This window comes from Papio anubis, chromosome 11, assembly GCF_008728515.1.
Source record: "Papio anubis isolate 15944 chromosome 11, Panubis1.0, whole genome shotgun sequence".
In the NCBI taxonomy this organism is placed as follows: Eukaryota; Metazoa; Chordata; class Mammalia; order Primates; family Cercopithecidae; genus Papio; species Papio anubis.
In genome coordinates, this window is record NC_044986.1 from 86,219,839 (window position 1) to 86,232,491 (window position 12,653).

General features: G+C 44.2%; 1 protein-coding gene across 12 annotated transcripts in view; it reads right to left on the bottom strand.

Annotated features, from left to right (window-relative positions):
- Positions 1-5,921, bottom strand: part of ERCC6 (ERCC excision repair 6, chromatin remodeling factor) — an 82,244-nt gene extending 76,323 nt beyond the window's left edge. For 5 of the 12 annotated variants that reach the window (XM_003903626.3, XM_021943251.2, XM_021943250.2 and 2 more), the window contains exon 1: positions 5,744-5,891. The gene's annotated coding sequence lies outside the window, so the exon portion shown is untranslated. The other 7 variants (XM_021943249.2, XM_021943247.2, XM_021943246.2 and 4 more) reach the window with 6 other exon arrangements.
- Positions 5,922-12,653: the final 6,732 nt, after the last annotated feature.

Genomic DNA, 12,653 nt, shown 5'->3' on the forward strand with positions numbered 1-12,653 from the left:
TTGTAGTTCTTAAATATTTTATAATTAAAGCAGACCAATTTCTAAAAAGATCAAGTAATAATCTTCCAACTATATAAATTCAAGTGTCCAAGTATTAATTCACTAAAAAGGGACAAACACTCTATCTTCTTGAGTTCTGATAATAAATAAAAAACATTAACCAGAAATAGAAAAGCAGTGTCATCAACAAAGAACATTTAGGCAGCCAGCTAAGAAAGCTAGCCACCAAAATCCTGGGGTGATGGCCATGGAATATTTTTCAAAACAGTTGAAGTCATTTGGCTGCTGTTTTCCAAGTTAGCATCTTCATTTCATTATGACACAAATGATTTATATTATAGTGGCAAGATCAACTGTAATGCATAGAAACAGTGATGTTAGGAAAGAGCTTCTGTGTGAATCTGAGACTAGAAACTCCTAGGCTGAATACCTATCCAGTAAGTAGGAGCTCTGAACAAATCAGAAGCTCAGCAGATTAATTAGGCCAGGCACGTGGCTCACTCCTATAATCCCAGCACTTTGGGAAGCCAAAGCAGGAGGACAGAGACCAGCCAGGGAAACAGCAAGCTCAGGACTTCGAGATCAGCCTGGGAAAGATAATGAGGCCTTGTCTCTACTAAAAATTTAAAAAATTAGCCAGGCCTGGTGGTGTGCACCTATAGTCCCAGCTACTCAAGGGGCTGAGGCAGGAGGATCACTTGAGCCTGGCAGACGGAGGCTGCAGTGAGCCATGATTGCACAACTGCACTCTAGCCTGGGCAAAAGAGCAAGACTATGTAAAATAAATCAGAAGTTTTTTTAAAAGATTAATTAAAATATTCTCGAAAATAGGCTGGGCACAGTGGGTCACATCTGTGATCCCAACACTTTGGGAGGCTGAGGCGGGCAGATCACTTGAGGTCAGGAGTTTGAGATCAGCCTGGCCAACATGGTGAAACCCCGTCTCTACTAAAAATACAATAATTGGCTGGGCATGGTGGTGGGCACCTGTAATCCCAGCTACTTGGGAGGCTGAAGCAGGAGAATCACTTAAACCCAGGAGGCGGAGGTTGCAGTGAGCTGAGATCTAGCCACTGCATTCCAGCATAGGCAAGAGTGAGACTCAATCTCAAAAAAAACAAAAAACAAAAAAACCTCAAAAATAACTCCATTTTAATACATAGTATAATTTCTCACCCATCAGGCTGGCAAGAATGTAAAGCCTGATACATCCAATACAGACAAGGAGAATGATCCCCTCCCCCTCACACGCGGCTGCTGAGAATATAAATTAGTAAAGCCCTTTGGGGGGACAACTTAGCAATAGCTATTAAAATTTTAAACGCACATGACCTTTGTCAAGTAATTCTAGGTATTTATTCCAGAGAATTATTCCAGAGAACTAGTCAAACACAGATGCAAGGATGTTTACTGGAGCACATTTTTAATAGTTTAATGTAGCTACTAAGTATATTCTGTAGTACTGATACAAAAGCCATGTTAAGTGAAAAAATTCATGGTATGAACGCACTTATGTTGAAAGAAGTATGTATCCTGCACACAGAATGATCTGGCAGGATACAAACTAAGCCTGCAAGTCAGGAGGGGGGAAGAGAAAGCACAGGGAAAAATAAGGGGGAACTTTCACATTGTACTCCACATACTCAGGACCTGCTGCTTTAAGGAGAATATATTCACTATATTACCCATACAACTATTACACCTAATAAATATATTAAAAAGCAACACAATAACCAAAAACCAGTCTTGCTTTTTGTTTATCTGTGAATATACTAAGACTTCTTTGAGCACTGTCACTTTTCTGTTAAATGACAAGTTCCCCCAATGGGTCCCACTCATTCCTTATTAAATAAAATAAGCCCAGCAATAAAGCACTGGCATACAAAGATTTTAGCACCATCTACACCCGAGTGGCTATCCACTGGAGAAGCAGCATGTCAGTAACAACAGAGCAGGGCAGGTCAGCTAGCCCAGGACACGGACAAGAGGTCACATGAGCATTGAGGGACCTATATATGGTGTCTGGAGCCCAAGAAATATCACGGAGGAACTGAGATTTGAACACATGCACCATGCATGGTCTGATAAATAGGAGGTGCTCAATATCTGCTGAAAGGAAGTGAGGTTCAGAGCTAAGTCTAATAAAAAGTTTGGTCTGGACAAATGAGTCATAAATTCAGTCACAAAAATGAGACTCTCAAAAAGGAAGCAGATGGGAAGCAGGACTGGCAAGCAGCTTACATGTAATCAGTACCATGTGCAGCATGCAGTCAGAAATGCACAGCTGAGCTCAAGGGAAAGTCTGGGTGATACGTGGACACATCAGCAGAGTGAGCAGTTCCAGGGTTCTTAAGGCTCTGACAGGTACCGAAGGTCATTTTGGAGGGTCCGAGGAGGCTAACATCAGAAAGGTTAAAAAGTGAACAACACAGTGAGAAAGTTCCTCCTTTTGGGGCCTGCTGATTATTTTCAAGAGGAAGGCTCAGCTCACCTCACTTTCCAACAGAGGGAGCAGGATTCCAGCTCAGAGTCTCTGTACTAGCTGGTAGTTAACAATTCTGTTTTCATTTTTCTTATTTGTACACACATGAGGATTTCTTTTTAAGAGAAAAAGAATGCCAATTCAACCAAAAATATTAAGTAACCTTTTTTTATTTTTGTAAAATAAATAATATCAAAAAGTAGTAGTATTGTAGTGCCAAGACAAGGTTAAAAATAATGAAGTTTGGGGAAAACTTCTAATAATAAAAAAGGAGGAAGAGAGTCCAGTGAATTGGAAAGGGCTGAGTGAATTTGGATACTAACAGGTCACCATTTACCCTGGTAAAAGAAGTTTCAGGCCAGGCTCAGTGGCTCACACCTGTAATCCCAGCACTTTGGGAGGCCGAGGTGGGTGGATCACCTGAGGTCAGGAGTTCATGACCAGCCTGACCCAACACGGTGAAACCCCACCTCTACTAAAAATACAAAACTTAGCCGGGCGTGGTGGTGCATGCCTGTAATCCCCGCTACTCAGGAGGCTGAGGCGCGAGAATCCCTTGAACCCGGGAGGCAGAGGTTGCAGTGAGCTGAGAGCGCACCATTGCACTACAGCCTGGGCAACAAGAGCAAAACTGTCACCAAAAAAAAAGTTTCAGTGGAGGATGGGGTCAAAAACCAGACTGTAGTGGTTGAAATGTAGTTGGTGTGAAAGGAGCAGATGAGAAAATGGAGGCCACAAGGGAGTGGCCTGTCCTTTAAGGAGCTTGCCTGTGGCAAGGAGACAGCTAGAGTGATAAATAATGGATTTGTTGGGGGTGGGGAAAGAACTAGGGCAAGAAAAACTAGAGCATGTAATGACTGGAGGGAGACAGAGGAGATAACTCACACAGAAAGGTGTACCAAAAAAGACAGCAAAAGTGGAAGGTCCTGAGCAGAAAGGAACAGGAGGCACAACACATCTTTCTCGGACTCTGGCAGAAGGAGGAATCCTGATGGATCTAAATTTGCAGGTGGAGAGGAGGGAAGCTGAAGTGGATCATAGACAAAATATCCCACAAAGTAGCACGTTGGGCAGTTCCTGGGTCAGGAGACAAAGTTGGCACAGGGGCTGAAGACTGAGTCTGGAATAAATGTCCTGTACAAGAGAACAGGGAGTTGACAGGGAACAAACACTGATGATTGCTGTGGAGGACCTACCTGAGGATCCCCGCCCCCAGCCCCGCAGAGCCATGGACTGCTAACAATCTCCAGGGCTGTACAATCTCCTCCTTCAGCAATTAGCAGTCCTGGGGGAAATGTCACTATTGAGGATTTTCAGAGCAGAAATGGTACAGCAAAAGGGTCATGGGGTTGAAGATGCTGAGAAGAGTAGCTGAAGTAACTGACTTCAGGGTCCAAGCTGAGTAGGTTTAAAAAAAAAAAAAAAACAAACAGAAGGGGCCTGGAAATGGGAGAAAGGTGTCAAGAAGCCATTTAGTGTCTGGCAATGGCCAGAAAACCAAGTCTTCTGGGAGTGAGAGTTGGAAACCAGAAGGCTCTTATCAGGTTAAAGAATTTCAGAAGTGAAATAAATCATACATTTAACAAATAGTTACTGACAGTCAATTACACCAGGCAATGTACTAGGTTAACTAATTCCTGTCCTCATAGAGCTTAGAGTCTCATGAAAAAAACAGATATTTAAAATCCATATATATATATACACACACACACGTACACAATAGCGATTTCTTGGACACAATATTAAAAATAGAAGGGCAGTTGACTGATACTAGTTTCAACGCTTGAAAATAAAAGCAGATACACAGTGGTTCCCAACTTTTGAGACACATACAAGTATAATTGTGGTGACTGCTGTTAGGAAAGTACAAGGCTTTCTGACAAAATGAGAGACACCAAACTGAAATTATGGAGGTAGATGTGGGGTCAAGGAGGCCTCTCTGATAAAGTGACATCTGAGGACTCAGTCAGATCGAAAGTAAAGTGAACGTCTTGCAAGGAAACAACGAGTATAATTTTTTTTTTTTTTTTTTTTTTGAGACAGAATTTCGCTCCTGTTGCCCAGGCTGGAGGGCAACCTCTGCCAGGCTCCGCCAGGCTCACTGCAACCTCTGCCTCCCGGGTTCAAACGATTCTCCTGCCTCAGCCTCCCGAGAGCTGGGATTACAGGCATGTGCCACCACGCCTGGCTAATTTTTTGTATTTAGTAAACACAGGGTTTCACCATGTTGGTCAGGCTGGTCTCGAACTCCTGACCTCAGGTGATCCACCTACCTCGGCCTCCCAACAACGTGTGTAACTTTTATCACTAGAAAGAGCTGATGCATTTGTGAAAAAGGAAGAAGGCTAGAACACCGAATTTTTTACTTTATTTTTGACTTTGAGTTAAGAAGAGCCAAGAAGGGCTCCATTCATGGCCTAAGTCTTGCAGAGTATCTTCTAAGGCTTAATCATCTGGGACGCTAGTATCTTCATCGTCCTTCCCCCAGCACTGGGGCTCCCGCAGCCAGGGGAGAGCTGGGTCTGGTTTGGAGAGTTGGTCGGACACAGGCACAGTTCTGAGAGGGGACAGGCAAGGGCCAGATCACACAAGGCCTGGGAAAACACGAGCATGGATTCCACTCCCAGTGCAATGGAATGACTCTGAAAACTGTTAAGTAGGGTGATGATGGCATGACCTACTTTATGCCCGAGACCACTTGCACAACTGTGCGGATAACGGATTGGAGGAGACAGAGCAACAAGAATATGATGGGAAAAGTGGAGGAGAAAAGCAAGGGCAGCCTGTCACAGGATGACAGCAGTGAAGACGCTGCGTGGAAGTCACGTAACAGCAGCATTTACAGGCGGCCTGCCCCATCCGCCCACACTCTACTAACTTGACTCTATCAACGCCCAAAACCTCAGACGTACATCTAGCCCGACTCTCTTTAAAATAACAGCTCCAGCATTTTAATCGAGATCAAAAAGGACCCAGCTGACCCAGCGCGCAGGGGCCTTACACAAAGTCGGAGAAGTAGCTGAGTTTCTGGTCAGCCAGGGACTCGGGCCGCCTCAGGTGAAAGCTCCGCGGCGCTACTTCCGGTCTCAGGCTAGGCGGCCGGAAGCGGGCGCCTGGCCCTAAGACCGCTACAAACAGCCCTAGCTGACAGGCTCAATCACCACCGCGAGGCCAAGGCGCGGGGCCGCGGCCGCCCGAGGAGCCTGAGCCGGGCCCCGACATCCACTGCCCGACATTGGGCCGGTTCCCCCGAACACTCACCCAGGGCTGCGTGGCCGCCCACACGGAAACGGAGACTCTGCCGCTGCCACTGGCGCTGCCGCCGCCGCCAGCCGCCCGGGAACCCGGCTAGACGGGCCTTGGCGCCTGCGCCCTCAGCTCAACCGTAGACACCGCCCCCAACAGGGACTCCGAGTCGGGCTGGCGCGAGGTGGCTCGCGGCGCATGCGCCTGGCTCAGCGCTTGTTTTTAAGCACGCGCAAGACCACGTGGTTTGGAGGGAAGCGCTCAGCCGCGCCTTTGTCCTTGCGTGCGAGCAGGGCCAGAACGCTGTCTCTGCTGCATGTCAGCTGGGCGGCTTGCGGAGGACGCTTCGCCCCTAGCGAAAAATACCCTGCTAGTAAGGCAGTTATGAAAGTTAAGACATATTTCCACGTAGAGGGGGATGCGGGTGTGCCATGAGAATGTAAATCCTCATAATTAACCTTGAACCCTGCAGAGAAAGTCCGCTTGGGCAGGGGAGTTAGCCCCAGGCTGTGACCTCTCCTGTCATCTGGCACAACTTAACACGGGAAGGATAGAAAGCGGTTTGCTTCTCTCTTCCCCTTCCGCCACGCGCGCGCCTGGGCGCAGTGAGTGCCTACAGAGCCTGCTTACATGTGTACATTGCATTACATCCAGCGTTTAGTATCCGTTCTCAGATCTCAGAGATAGGCAGGGTTTCGAGGTAGGCAAGGATTTTACCGTGGAGCGTTTGAAAAAAGATGTCCACACAGAGGTTCAGAACAAAGGGAAGAAGTTGAGCTTCGCCTGGGGAAAGAAGCAGCCCACGATGCATGGTGGCTGTACCAGACAGAGCTTCTCAGCTCAGGATCGGCGCTAGGAGAAGGTGGACGTTCCAGGGCCCCGAGGCAGGATGTCCTCTGGGAGCGCAGTGACTGCGGGTCACTGCCTGGGAAGTGCCGTCCTCACTTGGAAGCCTGAAGTCGGACAATAGGGAAGTGGGATCGGAAGGCGGCCCCAACCCACAATGTAACTTGTTTTTGTTGGTGGTAGTGGGTTTTTTTGTTTGTTTTTTGTTTTTGTTTTTGAGACGGAGTTTTGCTCTTGTCGCCCAGGATGGAGTACAATGGCGCGATCTTGGCTCACTGCAACCTCTGCCTCCCAGGTTCAAGTGATTCTCCTGCCTCAGCCTCTTGAGTAGCTGAGATTACACGCGCCCGCCACCATGCCCAGCTAATTTTTGTATTTTTAGTAGAGACAGGGCTTCGCCATGTTAACCAAGCTGTCCTCAAACTCCACCCGCCTCGGCCTCCCACGGTGCTGGGATTACAGGCGTGAGCCAACACACCCAGCCTGTAACTTGTTTTTTTTAAAGAAGAAAGAATTTGGTGATTTCTTGGATAAAATATTAAGAATAGAAGGGCAGTTGATTGACATTAGTTTCAATGCTTGAAAGTAAAAGCAGATATACAGTGGTTCCCAACTTTTGAGACTGAGGTTCCCTTTGCAGTGTACTATTTTGGAGACCCTTCCTATATCAGAATTTGGACAGGAAAAAGATGATCCACTCAATAGGGGAAGTTGAGAGTTATTATTTACAAAGACGTGGGCAAGGTTCAGGAAAACAACTCAGGGTGATACAACTGGAGCTATTAAGGGCCGAATTGTGTCCCCTCCCCAAAACTCATGCTGAAGTCCTAACCCCCCACCCCCACCCCAGGACCTCAGAATGTGGCTGTATTTGAAGATAGGGTCTTAAATGAGGGAATTTAGTTAAACGAGGTCCCAAGTTATTTAGCAAGTCGTCCAACCCCTTTTATTCTCCTGCCCCATCTAATTTTTCTGCATCATTTGTGTCCTTCACTCCCTGGGTGCCTATGCTCAGGATTTAGGGAACTACTTACTCTTCTCCCAGGAAGGATGTGCTGCAATTGGCTTCTATGGCCTAGTAAGCATACTGTTCACCTCTTTCCAGCTGTCTTCTCTCAGGCTGCCATAACAAATGCCATAGACTGGGCAGCTTAAACAACAGGCATTTATTTCTCATAGTTCTAGAGACTGGGAAGTCCAAGATCAAATGCAGGCAGATTTAGCTCATTTAGGGAAAGCTCTCCTCATGGCTTGCAGATGGTTACCTTCTCACTGTGTCCTTACATGGGGGAGAGAGAGGGCTCTCTCTCTTCCCTTTCTTCTAAAGTATCAGCCCTATTGGATTAGGGACTCACCCTTATGATCTCATTTAACCGGAGTTACTGCCTGAAGACCCTGTCTCCAAATAGTCACATTGAAGGTTAGGGATTCAACATATGAATTTAGGGGGCACCCAGTTTAGCCCGTAGCACCAACTCTGCTTTGTTGACTTCACATTAATAGCTTGAAATCAGCCATGGTAGGAGTATTTATACCACAGAAATGGACAAACTATAAACTGGAACTTTGAAGGAGGGGCAATTATTAATCTTTTTCCACATACCCCTACTTGTTATTCTGTCACTTCTGTGATCTTACATGATCTTACAAGCAGGTCCTTCTGCTTAGAATTCTCTTACCCATTCCAAACTCAGAAAAAGTTTATCTTTTCTGAAGCTTTCCCCTACCTTCTGACAGCAACTGGCTCTTGCATCTCCTGTGTACTCCCAAACCAATATTTCTAATGTCATTATAGTAGTTATTGATTTGGATTTTAATCCATTTTCCCTACCATTTTCTAGCCCTTACTCTAAGCTAGGCATTATTTTAAACACCCCACCCAAGGGGTTTTTGCTGCCCACTGCATAAAGAAAGACCATAGCATTGTGGTAGAAAAGGAGCTTAATAGACACAAGGCCCACCATGCCAAGTGGGAGATGAAGGGCATACTCAGATCGTCTGATCCAAAGTCTGAAGCTCATAGGCTGGGAGTTTTTCAAATGCAGCTTGGAGGAAGGGGTGGGGGTGGCCAGGTAACAGTTGCTTGCTGCTGGTTGGTTGAGGCTGAGATGAAATCATAGGGGGAGTCAAAGCTGTCCTCCTGCAGGCTGAATCACTTCTGGGTGGCGCTGTGGGAGTGGGGTTGGCAGTCCAGGTGGAGCTATGGTTGTCAGACATGCAAAAAACCTGGAAAGATATCTCAAAAAGCTACAAATAGTGGTTGTATTAGTCCGCTCTCATGCTACTAATAAAGACATACCCAAGACTGGGTGATTTATAAAGGAAAGAGTTTTAATTGACTCACAGTTAAGCATGGCTGGGGAGGCCTCAGGAAACTTACAATCATGGTGGCAGGGGAAGCAAACATGTCCTGCTTCACATGGTGGCAGCAAAGAGATGTGTAGAGTGAAGGAGGGGAAAGCCCCTTATAAAACCATCAGATATCGTGAGAACTCACTCACTATTAGAACAGCATGGAGGTAATCACCCCCACGATTCAGTTACCTCCCACCAGGTTCCTCCCACAACACATAGGGATTATGGAAACCACAATTCAGAATGAGATTTGGGTGGGGACACAGCCAAACCATATCAGTGGTGTTATTTGCAGGAGTACTTGGGAAAGTTGAGCATCTTATAACCTCCAGAATAACAACTGACAATCGTTCATATCTGCGACTTAGCAGGACTCAGGCTCCTCTCCTCCCCCACAGCCTGATGGCTTCCCATTAGCTTTACAAAAACAGTTGAGTTTCAGACAAGGTCTGTTATCATGTAAACTACAGCCTAAATGTTTCTCAAACTTAGCCGGCCCCAGTAGCTTAGAAATAATTAAGGGAAAGGCAAGATGGGGGTTGGGGGTGAGGTGTTAGCTCAGACCTCTTTCACTGTCATAATTTTCTAACTGATATAATTTTTGCAAAGGTGGTTTCATTGTCTTGAGTGCTTTACTAATGTTAACTTGTTTAACTATGACCATATTCATCCTTGTGCCTTTATTCACATTTAGTGTTCAGTGTAAGGAACCACTGACCCTACAGAACAGAGGTTTGAGTTGACTCTCACTTTTCAAAACTTCTGGACAATGGCAGTGCAACAAAACCAGTTTGGTTCTCTGATCCTCATAAATGGGGAAAAACTCATGAAAAAAAAATTAGATGTACTGGAAGCACAATAAATACTTTGTAAAAATTATACATCAAAAAAGCAGTAAAAGCATATTATTTAGAATTGTGTTGGCAACCGCTAGAAAAACATGTTAAATGTATGTTGAATACATGAACATGCAATCTTAAAAGCAATGAATGTATAAAAAGCATCCATTGTGAACTGTTACCAGAAGGGGTTCCTGATCCAGATGCCAAGAGACAGTTCTTAACCCTTGAGCAAGAAAGAATTCCGGGCAAGTCCATACAGTAAAGTGAAAGCAAGTTTATTAGGAGAGTAAAGGAATAAAGAATGGCTACTCCATAGGCAGAACAGCAACTTGGGCTGCTTGACTGAGAATACTTATAGTTATTTCTTGATTATATGCTAAACAAGGGGTAGATTATTCATGAGTTTTCTAGGAAAGAGGTGGATAATTCCCAGAACTGAGGGTTCTTCCCGTTTTTTAAACCACATAGGGTAACTTCCTGACATTGCCATGGCATTTGTAAACTGTCATGTGCTGATAGGAATGTCTCTTAGCATGCTAATGCATTATAATTAGCATATAAGGAACAGTGAAGATGACCAGATATCACTTTCATTGCCATCTTGGTTTTGGTGGGTTTTAGCCAACTTCTTTACTGCAAACTGTTTAATCAGCAAGGTCTTTGTCACCTGTATCTTGTGCCAACCTCCTATCTCATCCTGTGACTTAGAATGCCTGCCCTCTTGGGAATACAGCTCAGTAGGTCTCAGCCTTATTTCACCCAGCCCCAATTCAAGATGGAGTTGCTCTGGTTCAAGTGCCTCTGACATATTTCTCCCTTCCCTTTTACAAGGGAACCCCTAATCCAAAGGGTAGTAGAGGGATGAAGATCCATCTGCTGTAACTTCTTCAGGCTGAATCACGGCTATGCTATTCCTACCTATTGTGGTCTCTTGTATTCAGGGTAGAGAGGAGCACAGTCAGAAGTCATCACTATGGTGAGGGCCATTCATAACTCTGGAGGGCAAAAGGTGATATCCAGAAGATTAAAAAGTATTCAATTTAATAAAACATTGAGTAAGCTTATCCTGCACTCCCACACAAAGTACAACAGCAATATATTCCACAATGGTAAAGCAAAATAAGTAAAACTATCCCAAGTAAACTAAATTAGAAGGCTTTCCATGAACTTGGCAATGGCTGGAACTGGTCAAGCTGATATGAAGTTGCTGTACATGCTATATGTTCCAATACATGATCGGAATTAGAATATTGATCCAGATTTTTACATTACCCATTTCTGTTATTTTTTTCTGAGCAGCAGCCAGAGATCACTGGTTAGTTGGCAGGAATAAGTAGGGTTAGTCTAAATTGCAAGAAAAAAAAAAAAACTTAAAAATAACTGATGAGACTAGAATCTAATAACAGGTGTACCATAGTTGGAACATAACTTTTTTCTCTCTTCAGGTTCCCACTTTTATTAAACACAAATCATGGTAAGACTGATTTGCTTCTGACTAAATAAATTTAGTTTTATACTTGGCCTGATTCTTTGTAAAGAGTGCAGCAAGAATAATTATTTTTCACATAGGGTTTTGTGTGTGTGTGTGTGTGTGTGTGTGTGTGTGTGTGTGTGTGTTTGTAATTGGATTTGATGGATATTTCTTCTATAAGGAATTTTAAATAAGCCTTTTTTAAAAACTGAGCCCAGCCATGGGTTGCTGCCATCAAATACCTATAAGTTAGGTAAATTTCTCTCCTCCTGAGGTCCCAAGATATTGGGGTTCCTGGGCCTATGAGAAAGTTGCATTCTTTACTTATCACAGGCCAAGAACCCTGTATAAGGACTATGTAGATAAGGTATGAGGCCAGTTTTCCCAAGGGGTTTTTATTGTCTCTGTAAGTCAAGTTTGATTCCTTAAAGCAGTTTGTTTATATTTGAAAGCATGCCATTCCAGTCAAAGGCTTGGTAAAATAACCAGTTCCTCCAATTGTGTCCTGTTGTAAAAGAAAACAGATTCTTATTGCACTTATGCAAATAACCATATTGCCATAAGAATACTCACAAATAGTTTCCAAATTCTGGAGAAATCGGGTAGAGAGAAATATGCTTCAAATTTTGTTTATAGGTGTACTCAGCTGCTACAAGTTGTAAATAAAAGTTTTCTTGACTGTGAAAAACAAAACAAAGGATCAGCAACACTTTGAAAAAAAAGGCAAAAAGATTACTTTAGGCTTCTATTAGTTTACTCCATGCAGTTGACTCCTGTTCTGCTTGATAGTCATGAATATTTCAGCTCTCCATGAGAGTCCTGAATGTTTTTTCCTCTATTCTAATGTCACAATCTCCTAAGTTATCAGAAACCTGCATTTAAGAGCACCTGTCAAAGTCCTGTAGTTGATTATAAATCACCTTTTGAAGAGAATCAATACAAGATAACACTTATCTGTGGATGACAAAAAGTCTTAGGACAGCCACTATTAAAGTCACAATTGACCAGGAATTTTGGTGACTTCTGTGCATACAAAGACTTTTCATAATTATAATTATTAACAATATACACTAAGTCATATAAGAATTATAGGAGTTTCTCGGCTGGGCGCAGTGGCTCACACCTGTAATCCCAACACTTTGGGAGGCCGAGGCAGGCAGATCACAAAGTCAGGAGATCAAGACCTGGCTAACACAATGAAACCCCCATCTCTACTAAAAATACAAAAACAAACAAACAAACAAATTAGCCAGGCATGGTGGTGGGTGCCTGTAGTTCCAGCTACTCGGGAAGCTGAGGCAGGAGAATGGCATGAACCCAGGAAGTGGAGGTTGCAGTGAGCCGAAATCACGCCACTATACTCCAGCTTGGGTGACAGAGCAAGACTCTGTCAAAAAAAAAAAAAGAAAGA